The sequence below is a fragment of the Pomacea canaliculata genome, linkage group LG3, assembly GCF_003073045.1.
Source record: "Pomacea canaliculata isolate SZHN2017 linkage group LG3, ASM307304v1, whole genome shotgun sequence".
In the NCBI taxonomy this organism is placed as follows: domain Eukaryota; kingdom Metazoa; phylum Mollusca; class Gastropoda; order Architaenioglossa; family Ampullariidae; genus Pomacea; species Pomacea canaliculata.
In genome coordinates this window covers 27,785,328-27,801,522 of record NC_037592.1, presented here as the reverse complement: position 1 = coordinate 27,801,522, position 16,195 = coordinate 27,785,328, and the positions used below count along the sequence as shown (strand labels likewise).

The window sequence follows — 16,195 nt, the reverse complement described above, 5'->3', positions numbered from 1 at the left end:
CGGTTTCTCTCATCTTTCAACATCTCTGATAATCGCGGTTTCCGTCCTCTCTTTTTTTCTGTCTGCTATACTGCAGGAAAGAAAAGAACTGCACGCCTTAACCCTTTATACGACTACACCTCGTGCCGGTTGTTTCATTACATCGCCTTTCATCGCCATCCGTCAACAGGAAAGTTCTCACATTAAAACACCACTCGTTCTCTGTCATGATAGCTTATTCATCTGACAGAGCTTGTCGTTTGGCTTCGTCATTAGCGAGATCATCAAAAGCTTGATCAATATTATCTTTACCTGACGCCTTTTACCTGATTGTGGCAAATTGTAGTTTACCGCGGTTTCCCTCCAGCACGCAGCTCTCCCACCAAGCGGTCTTGAACCCATCAAAAGGCAGTCGACAGCCTCAGCAACCTCAGCTCCTGGGCCGATCTGTCGTCACCAGAGAAGATAACCTTATTCCAGATGGTTTTTTTTTTTTAGCGGATGCAGCCTTTCCTTTGGTTAGTTGTTCAGGTGCTCGTCCTCGCTCGATAGAACCTTGTTTGAAATCGCTGCGCATGGCTGCAATAAAACACCTTCGAGCGCACTGAGGCAGCATTATTGAAATGTTTATGCAAACCTACCTGCCCCAGGTGCGGACAGCCACGAGCTGTATTAGAGAAGGGAAATAGGCCGGTGCAAGCACGGTCGTGGCGAGAAACGAGTGTTATTGGAGCAAGTGCAAACATGCTAAGTATGGTGCTGCTTTCTCTCCGACGATGTTATTGGAACAAGAGCAAATAAGCCGGTGTAGGACTGCTTGGAGCGAAAAAAGTGTTTTCTTTATATCCTGATTCCAGCAGTATTCTGAGCGAGATGTACAAGCACATGACAAGTCAGGAAGAAATGTAAAAATATATATATATAGAGAACAATCTGTCAGCGTGCCAACCTTCCCAAGTTACTGTCAATACTGACAGGATCTGAAGGAATAACGTGATAGCCACGTCACGTTGTTGTACCTGCTTATTCTCCGATTTTGCATGAATTTTCGTATTTCATCTCCCTACAGGAAAACTTCCATACATTTTATACAGTAAAGATGCAGGCTCATGAAAACCTTCTGGCATGCGCCAAAGTTGGTGATCTATGATGTCATCCTGGTCTGCAACAGGGATGCCAGATCACAAGGGAACGGCCTGAAGACCACTGAGGTCAATACAACAACCCCTAAAGGTCGAAGACGACTAAGGGAAATATACAGGAAGACTAGACAGAATGCCCGGGCTGCTATACCAGCCTGACATTTCATCCGCGGTAGTCTTAGTTACGTGTGCGTCAGATAATGGCTGTCAACCTCAAGACTGGCGCTGGGCGCTGCTAAGGTTCCGCTTTTCTACATGTGTGCATATATATATGTGTGTGTTCCCCGTCACTTTTATGCCTATTTTTTTTATACAAATAAAAACGAGCAGACTAGAAAGAAATAAATGAAGATCAAGCAAAATTACAAAGGAAGAAGAAAGACGAAAAGAAGACATGAGAAAGAAAAAAGTCAAGAGCGACTGCATATGCATTGTTACCATTCTTATGGTTGCAAGACAAAGGAACATATGGCACCATAAAGAAATAAACTTAAGAGGTCGTCAAACAGGGGAAAAGGGACAGTAAGGAACCAATACAGGGACAATGGAAGACCATAAGCCAATTTGCAAACACGTGACGTGTAAGAGCCATCCTGTGCGCCGGCTGACCCCGGCCCTGCAATGCTATCCGCAAACCTGCGGCCTCGGTGGATAAAAGACCGCCGTTATCCGCAGACTATTTTCACTAATGGGAACTTTTATGTCAGCCAAAATTGCGTGTACACAACCATCAACGGCCCGTGATTAATTGCGTGTGATGCCGTTAAACATCCGGATCTTTCGATGAATAGTGGCGGCTGAATCTTGCGCAGCCGCACGTGAACTCTCTCCCTCTTTCTCTCTTTGTCCTTCTCTACTTTCTTTGTTTATTCTTTCATTTCATTTTCTTTTCCTCGTCTTTCTTTCTCCTTTTCTTTATTTATTCGTTCCTTTAGTCCTTTCCATTATCCCTTTCACCCTTTGGTCTGTTTCTCTCACTGTCTCTCATTTTCTCTCACTCACACTGTCTTTTATCCTCTCTGTAATGGACGACCAAGGTCTTTGTCTGGTGGTGGTGGGAGGAATCAAATTAAGGCTAAACAGACTTATTCCATTTTCTACAAAGAAAAGTCAAGATGTTGATTGCTGCTGATGAGATACAACAGTTGGTCGTCAGACAGATAATTATGTTTCTTGTATTGAGTTCTTTCCTCCTTAGGAAAGTTTTTGGAGTATCTTTTACTTCTTGCAAAGATCTCTAAGATATCGAGCGGACATTTCAATAATGCTTGGAACTGCACGCAAGAAAACAGCTGTATCACTGAACAAGAAATACCAAAAGTCAAATGAATATCACAGTATATCTAAACCAGATTTTCCAACTTCATAAAATTTTTCGGAGGATCATGTATAGAACAAACGTTGTTGTGAAAACTGATAATTACTTTGTATCCAAAGATATGAAACTTCTCTTTTTTGAAAATTTGAGAGCTTCTGTATTTTAAATCTGTCGAATAAAAAAATATTATAGTATCAGTTGTTGTCTTCGTCATCATAATCTACATTTGTAGCAGCTCTTGGCAAAGAGAAAATAACATTCACCATGGATGTTTTTGTGTACAAGTAATCACAACTTTGTTTAAAAGTTAGTTTTTTATGCTTTCAACATGACCTTCGATAAATTAATGATAGTAGAATTCACTTGTTCTTTAAAGGTAAATGATATTTTAGATGCTGCATACATAAAAATATCCTGTTTAAAGACTTTATCTGTATTCTTCTTTAGACATTGATTGTTTCTTTCTATTCCAGGATGCAATTATCGTTTCATTTATGTGTCACGCGGAACAGTGAATTAAATTTAGTTAAAGAAAATTAAAGTAAACATTTTTAAAAGTTGTAAAGAAGACATCGCTGATCTCTTTCCACTGCAAGTGATAATTAAATAGTCCAGCGTTTCAAAGTTCAAAATGATTATGTCAAATTAAAAAAATAATAATAATAAAACTAGTCACATCTTGTCCGGTTAGCATTAGGGTAGAGATAATCTACCTTTATGAATGTTTTGAAAATATAAAAGCTCAGCTCCTTTCAACCTGTATTTGTTTCAACACTACCAAGTTCACAAAGAAAAATTCTAGGACAAGGGGTCAGTTCTCCATGGTCTTTGTAATCCATACAGGGAAGAAAATTCCCATCGTGTTCACTAATTTTATGACATTTCGGTAATTGAAAGTAAAGGAAAGAAAGACAGATAATAAGACATGAACATCTTACATCTGAATATTTTTCTAGACTACCAAGAGCACACTGTAATGTCGGAAACATCTAAAGCATTTCATTACAAAACATTCCAGCACAAGGGAGTATTTACATAACTAACAAAACCCCAAAGTGTGTTAAATACGTATTAAAAATAAATTTCTCGTTAAAATCTCTGGTGAGAAGCTTTTCTGCCTGGCTATTACTATTATTACTGTAAGATCGTCAGCCTTATAAAAGAGCTTTTTTGTTTTGTTTTCTTGTTTTGCCAATTTCTACAGCGAGACAGTTTCTTTGGATTCTGTGATGAGGTGTTTTGCATAATTACGTTGTCGCTTGAACTCCGTGCACTGTTTAGTTTTGCACAGTTCATTCTTAACAGCCACCGGCCAGCTAATCTCGTTAGCCATGGAAGTTTGAAGATTAGACCGACAGCTGAGCCTTTCTTTATGATGTCGTGTTGATTTACCTCTTCTTGGCGCTGGACATGCTCCTCATCCCGGGCTCGTTAGGACCGTGGTGTAAAGAGCAACAGAACGGACATTGAAAAAACAGCAGAAAATCAGCCCTCCACAGTTCTGTTGTCTAGAAGCCTGCATCATTAATTGTAGGTAAATGGAAAAAAATTATACAAGAATTGGAAGCTGATGGAGGAGTTTTAACTGATGATTTTGAAATCAGATGCACTGTGGACTTGAAAAAAAAGTAGAAGAGTTGTATTTGTGAATGCTGTCGAAGTAGGTGTTAGTGCAATGAAAGTGCAATGTATTTTATATATATATAATTTGTCAGGCAGATGCTAGAAGGAAGGTGTGAAAGAAAGACGAATCGACGCTGACACTAGTGTCAAAAGATGTTTCAGGAGAGGGGCAGAAGAAGAGTGGCCTGAGAGAGAGAGGAGGAGGAAACGGGGAGATCAAGACAGAGAAAGAGAATGAGTTACCGAAAACTAAAAAAGTGATGACGAAAGAGCATATATGAGTGGAGCTATGTAGCTAAATGAATAGATAAGATAGAAGTAGGGACAATCGAGACAATAATTATAGTTTTTGGTCAAAATCACTGGTACCTAAGGACTCTTTCAAAATAATTTTTTACGTATACATATTATTTTTAATACATGACCTCTGCCAAAAAAAAGTCGTGAAAGAACACAACATATCAATCCAAAGTCGTTGAGGAGGTGGCCATAATAGACAAAGTTTATGTTCAAGACACGTCCGTGGAAAAAAAAGTTTGGGGTCGTACCTAAGAGGGGCGTCGCAGTACGAAGGTCTCAATGAGGAAGTTTTACTGTAGTCGGATCCGCAGACAATTAAAATGCCAGACCGACTCTCGACCCTTGAGGAGGACAGGAAACAGCGCTCGGCGAGACACTGCGTCTAAGCGTTGCGAGGGTTTTGAGTGACCCTTAATGAGTCGTCAGGTGCTGTGCCGGGCTTTGGCACTTACTCCTTCCCACGATCACTGTCCTGGCTGCACTCACCACCAGCCTTCAACAAATATCTCGCCGCAAAGCTTTCTCCAGTCCAACGGCGCCGTCCGCCTCTTGGCCAAGAACGCTAACAGCGGAGGGATGTCCGGATGGCGCTGGATGTACAGTGGCTTCTAGTGCTCCCAGCTGATGTGAAGTCGGCCAAGGAGTTGTAAACCCTAGGGCTGGGTCAGGGAGGTAATTTTTTTTTTTTTATCCACCCCTGCCATTCGTTTTTGATGCTTTGCTGCCACTACTGCTGGATGCAGCTTTATTTTCGACACTGACACTGATGTTCGTTAAGATTCCTTCAACCCCTCAACTTAGCAAAAAGATGATGTGCCTTGACCTGAATAAGTAAACAACTTCTCTCTTCTGTTGTCTATCCATATACACCTCTCTTCTTTCTTTTCTATGGTGGAAAATCATTCTTTCATTTTATGTGTCCTTTGCTTACGGTCCTCTTGCAATCTAACTGAATAGCAAGTGCCTAGACGTGTTTAACTACTTTTCGATTCACCCCAAACCCTTATGCGTTTATACCACAATAACTGAATTACAAGAAACTTATGTTAAACACACACACACAGATATTTACATCTCTCTTGCAGAAGAGCGAACGAGGACTCTAATCACTTGACAGAAATGCATGCTGGGAAGTAAAAAAAAAAAGGGTTAGAGAGCTGGGCTTGTGACAAGGACAACATGGAGAGCATAGATGATCTGGCTGTTTGCAGAGAGGAAAATTGTCGCCATTTGTAAGCTGGAGGCTGTATTGATACTAGCGCAACTGGCTGCAGCATCTCGGATGTTTATGGCAAACATCGGTGGCCATGTTGAGCCGCTGGGCCAGCGCAGTGTGTTCACCACCGGAGGTGGTCTGCTGCTGTTTGCACTCTCTCCTTTCTACGTACGAGCAGGAAGCTTAGATGTTCTCCGCGAAACCACCAAGATTTTTTCAAGCAAAAAGTTTGTATTCGCTTTTACTAAGCCTCTCCCCTTGTCGCTAACTTAGCTTGGATAGCTGCGGTTGTTGTCTCCCCTTGAAGAAGTCGGTGCCAATGACCAAGAACAGATTTTGAGGCAATGTAGACGGCGAACTACTTTAACCGATTTAATTTTTTTTTAAATAAATCTTTTTGTTAAGTTTCTTAAGAAAGCTATTTCTGTCTCTGATCCTCCCTCCACTCTTTGGTTAAAACTTTCAATAGCCGAACTTTCGCTCGAGGTCGTGGTTATTTAGACGACAGCAGAGAAAGATTTCACGGCAGTTGTAAATCCGGTTCATGTGTACTTCTGCTTTTGAAATCACGAGGCAAAGCTCTTTGACAAGACAGTTTCCAAGCCGGAGCAAATAAGTCCATGTCGATCGGAATACAAAACTTTTTAAACAGAAGGCATTTTGTCGGCGACGTCATGGTGGACGTGAGTTCTCCTATTGGCTGTAACCTTGGCAACGCAAAACCTATGGATATTCGTCACGGTGTTGTGATTTCTTCCATTTGTGTCCATCGGTGCCGAACGTCTTTAATTTCGAGAACAAAAAAAGGGATTTTTCCCTCACTGTAATCTGCGGGGAAAGGTTAAATATAAAAATATCCTTTATAAGATATTTAACATAAGGATTCCCCTGTAGTAAGGAGGGAGAGAAACAGAACAGACAGGCAGACAGGAAGAATATGGTTTCTAGCCAGAACTGTTTGGCGGTATGACTCATTGGACAGATTGATCTCTAGACGGAATGGCGTACGCACCTGATGCCACGTGGATAAGAAGAAAATGGCTGTCAGGAGCCCTTACCGGCGATGACTGAGAGCGGAGGTCAGTCAATACATTAAGTCTTATCCTGATGATCGACACGTGGACTACTAACTCGCTTTGTGTGGCCAGTAGCTTGTCAGAACCTCCGGCACTTTCCGGTTGGTTGGCTGTCTGTCGACCTCCAGGCCTTTGTGACTAAGGTGAGATGGTGTGTGTAGACACTGTTCACCTGCACTGGCGCGTTTTAGCTATTCTAAAGGATCAATCAATCAATCGATCAATTAATTAACCAATCCATAAATCAAATCAGAATTAAAATGGAAGTAGCCTTAACCAAATATAATAATCAAAGAGGTTAATTAGTAATTAAAGACGCAAACAGCAGGTCTCTAGACTTCATTAAAAACGATTTTCTAGTTCACACTGCCAGTTGACCTTTACACCAGTCTCTACAGAATTACGATTTGTGGCTCAGCTAATGATGTTTCTCCGTTTACTAAAGCACGCCTCATCCCACGTGCCGGCATTGGGCGCGGTAAATTTGATTTTACACTTCTCGTTACCTACATCAAGACTTTGTTTTCAGGGGCGTGGTTGCCGTTGGCATTCTGTTGGTGCTCTGAATTTTTTTTTTTTTTTTTTTTTTGAGTGGAGCGCATGTATACGAAGAAGTTCATGCATAGATGAGAGGAGAGAGAGAGAGAGAGAACGAAGGATATGAAGTTAAAATTGGAATGCTTTTACGACATAGCATCTGACATTACTTTAACCTAGTTCCTACATTCTCTTCAACCTGGTGTAGTTCTTTCCCATGCTCTCGCCTCTTCCACCAACACTTGGCGACCAAAGACGCTGAAGCCCGGATGTTGCAAGTGCAGGTCTTGGCGAATCTCTGCTTTGGACATGTCACCTGCTATGTGGTGTGTCTCTTGTGATGTTCTGCAACCAAAACTTTGCATGATGGGTTGTGAATTGTCGTACTGCTCTGTGAGAGAAAATATGCTCTATATGCGTGTTCAACGATCCCTGCGAACATCATAATTGAACATCAACTGTACCTTAAAATCGACAACAAAAGCATTTAATTCCATTAATAGTGTTGACGGTATCTCATAATTTTTGCCTCGTTTTGGTGCTAAAAATTATTTTAAAAAAAAGAATGGTGTTAAAAATATTTTACACACCCACGCGCGCATGAACACATGCACATGAATGCAGGGTATTCATATACAGTTGGCCAGTAATTACATAATGATGTTCATAACATAAAAATAATGCAAGAGCTGTTCGCGTCATAAGACTGCCATGATTTTTTTTTTCTCATTTTCATGTCACATTTGTGGACTGCAATTTAAGGGTCCACACTAAACATAAATCTTTGGGCCGCCTGATCTCTCCGACAAAACGTGAAATCCTTCTCAATTTCATTAGATTTGATGAGAACAAAAGATTTAGGGGCGGGGGACGATAGGGGGGTAGAAACGGAGAACTCAATTTAACAGTTCAGAGAAGTAGGAAGGCCCCTGTACCGTGCATGTATTAGGTGGGAGAAGGGGAAGGTGGTCCTGTTGACTCTTTGTGCCAATAGAGCAGCCCTCCACTCTCCTCCATGTGCATCAAAAGAAGGGAGGCAGCGAATGCAGCGGGTGCAGGATGGAGTGGGGTGGTGGAGGGTTTGGACGTGGGCGGGATGGGGACATCGTGTATCCCGAGGTTCGAGAGGCGGGATTACGCTGACCGCTTGAGTCAAGAGAATGAGTGGCGAGCTTGCAAGCAACCGGCAAACATTTCTCTTCATCGCAGCAACAGCTTGTCAACACTGCACCGTGTCGGCCTGGCCAAGGAAGAAAGCCAGGGAAACATGGCTGGATTTCTGTATCCAAATATTGTTTCCTGGCGACTTCACACAGGGGCTTAAGCTGTGTCACCGGCAATTATCACTTCTCGATTTTTTTCCCTCCCGAAAGCAGAAAAAATATAGCCTTCAAATCGGCTTGACAGTCAGTGATGCTGGTCTCCGTGCTTTGCTGTATTGGTGTAAATGCACGTCCATTCAGCCATCCAACGCTTCACTGCAGGCGAGAGGCAGAATGCGAGTTCCCAGCGTTCCTGCTCCACGTCTTGGCTGTGGTATGAAGTCATCCAGAAACAACATAAATTCCGGATCCTTTCCGCAAAACTAACATTGAGCAAACTGTGGCATGACGGAATAAAAGAATAAAAAAAAAAGGAAAGAAAGGAAAAGTCAAGCTGTGTATAGCCACGCCTGGTAAAAACGATCTTGAAGGCTGTCTGCTGCGCAGGCATGATGCTGCAGCTTAGTTGAGTGTAACCAATTCCAAGTGCCATTCCCATGCTTCTCCTACATTCGATCCGACTCTTCATGGGTAGTCGATGTGTTTTCTGCACTGTTTTTTGGGTGACATTCTCATTCAGTGACAGAAACGGGTGAGCCAAGGAGCTGCTGCTGCTGAATCCTTCAAAATCGTCTGATGGTGCGATGCTGATGTACATATGGAGTAGTTGTAGACTTTTTAGGGCGCTTGACCCTAAACTTTTAACATCAGTTATGCAACAGCTTCCTGAGAATTGAAATCACACGTTACAAAATGTATTCTAACAGCAAATTTTTTTTTCTAAATCAAGGACAGAGTCGACCTCTAGAAACTTGATTGGTTTGCCGTTGTGCCATCATGACAACGCCGTCGGTAGTTATCGATGCAGTGCTGCAGCAGTTGACATTATGGTACAGCAAATTCCTTATTATTATTATTTTTTTATTATTTCTGTGGGTGCTGCCGATGTCTCTCAGCATGGTGGTGCAACGTCATTCAGCAGTTTTGGAGATCAATATACAGCAACAGATTTTTTTTTTATATTTTAGTTCTTACGTCTAGAACCTACAATGTATGGAGCGCACGAACAACTGACAATTCAGTTTCCTCTTTTGGCTTCTCTTTATCTTCTCGCAAAGGGTCACTTGGTGTAAGTGCGGAAATTGAGCTTCAACAAAGAGATTGACGGTGATTGTGACGAAAAGAACCAAATCTTCGTCGACCAAGCTACCTTTCGAACTGAACCACACAGCTGACCTCAGGTCAATGATCAATGATACACGGCATATAGAATCCTGCCTTGACATGACTGGTATTGATACAAAACACAGTTCAAAATATCCTGGAGTGCTGGAAGGCCCATTATTTTGGAACATTCCTAAATAGACTTCTGTGACACTGGCATCCGGCAAAGCTCCTACCAGAGAAAGCCATATGTATGGTAAGTAAGGGATATCTGGCGATAGACAGCCAGAAAGTAGCGCTGCCAGCCAATCGCAAGGCCGATGCTTAGGTACTTAAAAGCTTTTTACAGGAGAATTAACTGGTGATCAATTGACATTTTTCAGTCTCAGTAATCTCAGGCTTAACTTTATTACTCCAGTGTTTACATGCACGAGAAAGCGGGGGACTAGCCTTGCAATAACACAAACACTTAGTTCCATACTTCAATCTGTTTTATGGTTTTTTTTCATTTTTTAAATTTTCTTCGTCTTTCTGTCAGCGAAAACTAATTAATCTTTTTATAAACATTTTCCTTTAACATTTATACTGGCATTTCATTCAAAAATGAATGACTTACCGCCTTCTTCCACACGCAGTGAGATTTTGTACTGTAAATCTCACATCTTTCCTTCCTCGCCACATTTTAGAAGAGGAATTACATACTGCACAGTCATTACAAACTCATTTACATCCAATTTACATCTGTTGCACTTTCTCCATATCAAAATGCAGTTTTTGGTAGTAAGGCAGGTGGGCTGATATACAAAATGTGTTATTCCTTACAGACAAACGAATAGAACTGAGACTAGACGACAGCTGGCGGCCATGATGCCGTAGTTAGTATTGATTGCAGCTTTGGTAATGCATCAGTGGGCCACTAAGATAATTATTTTCTATTCAGGTGTGTATCCAATTAATTTTTTCTCACCTATTGCTTTGATAAAAAATGTTACTGTGTATACGTGTGTATTGGTGTGTGTATATATATATAGATATTTTTCAGGGATTCTCACTTTAATATGGATATTGTTTAGTCTTTCACTAAACGACAAGAGTGATAATTTTTCTGTGTTACTTTGGAAACGGCGCATTTTCTGATAATGACAATTAGGTCCCTGTATGAACAAAGAGAGAGGAATAAATGTGTTGTCAGATGTAACTCTCGGTCAAAAAGGGTAAAACATGGAAAACCACAAAACAATTCACGAACAAAAAGCCTTGAAACACAATGTTGTCTAAAATAGCTTCTGTCAAAGGGTTAGGAAAGCTGGAATTGAGCTATAACCATGGTCATGTGATATTGGTGAGATCTGAATGTTGTGTCAATAGGAGGTCAAGGGTCGTCAGACAGGAAATGGCTAATATCCATCGGGTAAACTAGGTACCGGGACTACAATAGCTACTACGATGCTCCTACCAAAGTTATCTGTAGTTACTACAAATTCATCTACAGCTTCTGCCGGTGCCTCCACCTTCAAAAAAGAAAAAAAGAAAAAAAAAATCCAGACGCCAGATATGTATTCATTAGCTTTCACATTCTCATTCTCCCTGGCGGTCTTTTTCGCTATTATCATGTGTGTGCGTGGGTGCGCGCGGGTGCCGATATCTGTCATTCCTGTCTGCATATCTCCCTCTTTTCTTTGTTTCTTTTTTCTTTTTCTTCATGTCTTAGCTCTTTTTTCCTTTCTCTCTTTTATCTTTTTTTGAAAATAAAACGAATCTGTGTTTTAGTTCGTCCCTGCAGATGTACCCAGAACGAGGGTCAGTGCTGAATAACTTCTAGCCCTGTACTCATCAGCGATGTTACGGATGTAAGTTCAGATGTCTTTACCTTGGCACGTGGTTCTAAGCGCGCCTGCAGGCACGTGCGAGCTTAACCCCGTCATGCACAGGCGCACCGCACATCAGAAGGAAGCAGATTACTTCTCGCTTAGACACTGATTTCTTCACCACACCCCCTGCCTTTCTGCTATATTGGTTTTCATTTAAGAAAATGCAGTTGTTTCCCTCTGAATGCAGCAGGAAGGAACTGGTACTGATGGAAAAGTTAACCCCCTCCCCTCTTCCCCCACAAGCCTTTGCTCAAAAAAAAAAAAAAAAAAAAAAAAAAAAAAATGAAAGGAAAAAGAATGAAGCAATTTACTTAGGAGCTTTGCACACTAGCTGTATCGATCTCTAGGTAGCAGCTGGTTGCTAGAAAGTCTGATGAAAATATAGGAATGGGCCGGCGAAATTGAAAAACATCAAAAGAAATGAAACAGACTTGCCGGCACGACGGTTGGCGACCACAGCGCCCCCACACGACCGTCGGACGTGCTGGTGGTGTTCTCACATTCGCAGCCGTGTCCCCCAACACACGCGATGTGGTAAATCTGGTTTTGATTGCTTTTATATGGCGGGGCTAACTTCGAGTTCCTTTGATTGTTATTAAAGCGGTCACGCAAAAACGAGTTCGAAACCCGCGATTGCTTTTTTTTTTTTTTTTTGGCCATTTTAATGATTAGCGTGGTCACATGCATGTGATGTATGTAGTTTATACTTTTATTTTGTCATAGCCATTCATTGCTTTGATTTCAGTCTTATTTCGTAGATCGTTTATTTTTGATGAACTGGCGTATTATTATTTAAAATATTTCTTGATCTTATACAAACTGATTGTAATGTATTGCAGCTGTCATTCAACATGTAAGTAGGGATGAACATGCATGGGCGGGTAGACAGATGGTCACACAGACTTATACAGAAGAAAAAAAAAAAAAGAAAAATAGAAATAAAAACGCACGCAGCGTTTGCATCCGCGAACACACTGTTGTCTTCTAATCATGTTGTTGACCATCCGCAGTTACGTCTAGACATGCATGAATATTCATGAGGGCGTTGCTTCCACGCGTCCCGCGCACTTATTACCGACGGTTTGCAATCACTCTCCCCGGACACATTAGGGCTTCCTAAGGAATGAGTAATGCAGCCAGTCCATTGGTCAGTGTGACATCTGCCACACCGGCATCGCTGAACACTTCTGCTTGGTGGCTAGCCAGCTGGGAGCCAGACTGGCGACTGTACAGGCAGAAATATTGGGCATGCAAGAGGGAGAGCGATATGCGCGTGCGTGCGTGTGTCTGTGTGTGTGCGTGTGAGAGAGAGAGTATACGTGGGTGTGCTTGTATGGGTATGGGTAAGTGGGCTCGATCTCATACTGTTAAAAAAAAAAGGAGAAAAAAAAAAAGAAAAAGAAAAGAATGATAGAAAAACGAAAAGAAAGAAATGGAGTTAATCATTTATTCAGACGGGTACAAGTAAGTGACTGTAAGAAGAACACCAGGATACTGGCACTCTGTCCGCCTAACTCGGTCAAGCCCAAATGCCACCCGTGGTACTCTGGACCACATTAATGTAAGTGCTGCCTCGGTCACTTTACATCCAACTGATGGAGGTCTAACGTTTCCAAATTACTTTAAACATTTCTCCTCCGAAAGTGAGTCAAGTATATCATGCAACATCAAACGAACGGGTGTCACAAACAAGAACCCAGCTTCTACATGTCATTTTTAATCAAAATATATTTTGAAATCAGGCAAGTAATTATCGGAGTAGGTTTAATTAAAGTCTTATCCAGGTTATGTTTATTAAAAAAATATTTAAAATAAAAAAAAAATCTCAAATAAAAGTTTCAGCCGTTGCTGACAGTGTTTCGGGTGCGCAAAATGAAAACAAAGAAACATTTTATTGTTTTTAAGCATCCATTGAACAACAGAAACCTCAAAACAAACAAAAAATGACAGAAGGAAAACATGTTTAGTTAGCACGTGGCGGAGACCGTTTAACCACAGGATGCAGCAGAAAATTACCGAGAATGCGACCGTTATGCTTGTGAGCGTCTGCTGGTTGTGTTGCAGTGTGAGATAACATTAACTGAAATGCGATCGCAAAATTAGTGGCAGCCTGAGCGCGTGTTGCCATGTTTTATGGTGTCCTTGTTTCTCACTTCATTCCCCTGCCCCTAGTTCTTCTTTTTGTCTCTATCTCTCTCTCCATCTCACTGCAGCCTTCTTTTTCACTTGCAGTGTTTCTCCATCTCGATTCCCCCTCTTCACGATCTCTTTCTGTATTTCTCTACTCTCTCTATCTCTCTCGCTCGTTGGCGGCACGCGCTGTTCGTGGAAGGTCGAGTCGTGTATAAAAAGTCTGTAAACTCGTTTACATGTAAAATTATTTACTCGATAATTATCGGTAATTTTACTGTTGACATTACTGGCTTGCTTCTACCGTTTTGCTTCGAGTTTCATAATTGTGGTTGTACGTGACTAGTCAAATGGCTGCGAGAATATCACCATCTAGTTTCTCTTAATTTCTTCTCTCTCTCTCTCCCACACACACACTCCTGATCTCTTTCTCACTTCTCTCTCCACTTTACATTTCTTTTTTTTCTCTGGATGCGCATAGAAGAAATACTAGCATTTTTTCTGTGATCCTCATTACATCACGGATATAAAGTTGGTCTTAGCGTTTTTACTAGTTGGGGAAGAAAACACATCGGCCATTGCATGCATTAGGAAAATTGCAAAACAACAAGTGGGTTTTTTTTTCATTAATAAATTAACAATATAAGTTGTCTCTAGACAATTTCCTTTCCAATTTTTTAGTCACTTTGATCCTCCTTATTCTACCAACGTACATGTTTGTGAGAAGGAATAAACACAGTGTGGACTTAGACACTAAGCGTGCACACACTCCATCACACGAACACACCCACAGACGCACAAATACTCGTAGGCGCGCAAAGTCCTTAAGAATATGTCAAAACCTTTTTTTTTGTGTTGTTTTACCCTCCCCATCTCTCTCTCCTACACACACACATACACATATGCACATGAGCGCGCGCGCCCACCCGGAGGAGCTATCTAACTCTCTTAGATCCTTCGTTTGATGTCGCAGTCATCGCCAAGGAATAGACAGCGCGCGCAGTTCCGATCTGACTCAGGTCGACCTCTGACCATCAAAAGCCCCACCACCAGCGCCCTCTTGCTGCCATCAGGATTCGGATCAAAATAGCACTCTGGGAGCCCTGGTGCTTCCTGCTAAAAAAAAAAAAAGAGAGGGCGTTTGACCGCCATCAGACAATGTAGCCGAGATTTTTGATGTCACTTATTGAGGAAATCGCCAACATCTGACTCAAGGGGTCGGAGGCACGTGATCACAGGCAGGGAGGGAGGAGCTGGGACAAAGCGGGACCTACGTGGAGGAGGGGAATGTTACAATTTCTTTCATCTGGACATGCGTACGAAAATAATTTTGTGAGGCGCATGGATCGGTGTGTTCGTGAATGTGTTACTCTATCATTCACTTTGTGTATGTGTGCGTTTGTGTGTGTGTGTTCATTTAGCTGCTGGCGCCGTGAGGGGGAGCTGTGTGCGCTCGGGGGGCGTGCAGTGCGGCGACACAAAGCACGCAATGGCTGATGGATGTAATGGCGGTTAATGGCAGCTCCCCCCACTGCCAGCCAGCATGATCTTTGTCTGCACTGTGGCGCTGCAATTTAGAGGCCCGTGAATCTGTTTCTCTCTAATGAAGCAAGCGTGCCACGCCGTCGGTTTGTGGCCTCCTCAATTTCCGCCAGTGCTTCTGCACGGTGTGTGCTCGCTGCTTTGTGACCAGCAACTGCCGGCTTTCCAACACGTTGCACCCCATGCTCGTGCGCGCGAGAATTTAGTAAAAAAAAAAATTAAAAAAAAAAATACATACGTATCTGAGTTCGCGACCGATCTGTAGGTTCCCATTTGTTTAGATAAAAAGTTAAAGGTCACCCGCCAACCTTTTTTTCAGGTCGTTGAGATGTTTGAGACCCCACTTTACTCGGGGTCAGCTTTATGGACTGGCGGTGCTCATCTCCTCTCTGGGGAGTCAGGTACTCAGTCCCCGACAGTTTGATCCCCTGGGGAAAGTTTGCCGAGCCTCTCGGTTTCGCCTGTAGGTTTGACGCCATTGCACTGACCACTACATTAGTTTATGAATCATCAGATTAATTCAAGCCAGTTCGTTATTCCTCCTCAGCTCCCGCAACTAATATTTCACAAAGATTATACAAAGATTTTATGAAGACGTGTCATTTTAACACAATTTACAACTGTGCTATATCTTTCATGGCAAGAGGAGAGGGGAGGAGCGGGCGGGCGTGAGACCGCAGCCAAACTTGGAAAGTTGTATGTTTAGCTCACAGGAAACCAAATGTTGACCAAAGTTCCAATATCCTGAGCGTTAGCAGCAAAACCACTGGTTTCCCGTGATGCTCACATGCCATACATGTGTGGTAATACGACATGGAGTGTTGGGCACTTTGGAAAATCTTATCTTGCCCGATCAATATCATCATCATCATCATCGTCATCGTCGTCGTCGTTACTGCCATCCAAGATGTCACTATTATCATCAATGGCTTACTTGGCATGGTTGTTGGAAGCTTACTCCCAATAAAAGGGGTTGAGAATGTCCCTTTCATTATCTAGAATGCCATCTAAAACAGGTCAGTGATAATGAATCCA

The 16,195-nt window shown here is 42.1% G+C and overlaps 1 protein-coding gene across 1 annotated transcript in view; it reads left to right on the top strand.

Annotated features, from left to right (window-relative positions):
• The window catches only part of LOC112558509 (protocadherin alpha-6-like), a 70,099-nt gene that overhangs the window by 46,330 nt on the left and 7,574 nt on the right, over positions 1-16,195 (top strand). The window contains 1 exon segment of the mRNA XM_025228984.1: positions 10,442-10,557. The gene's annotated coding sequence lies outside the window, so the exon portion shown is untranslated.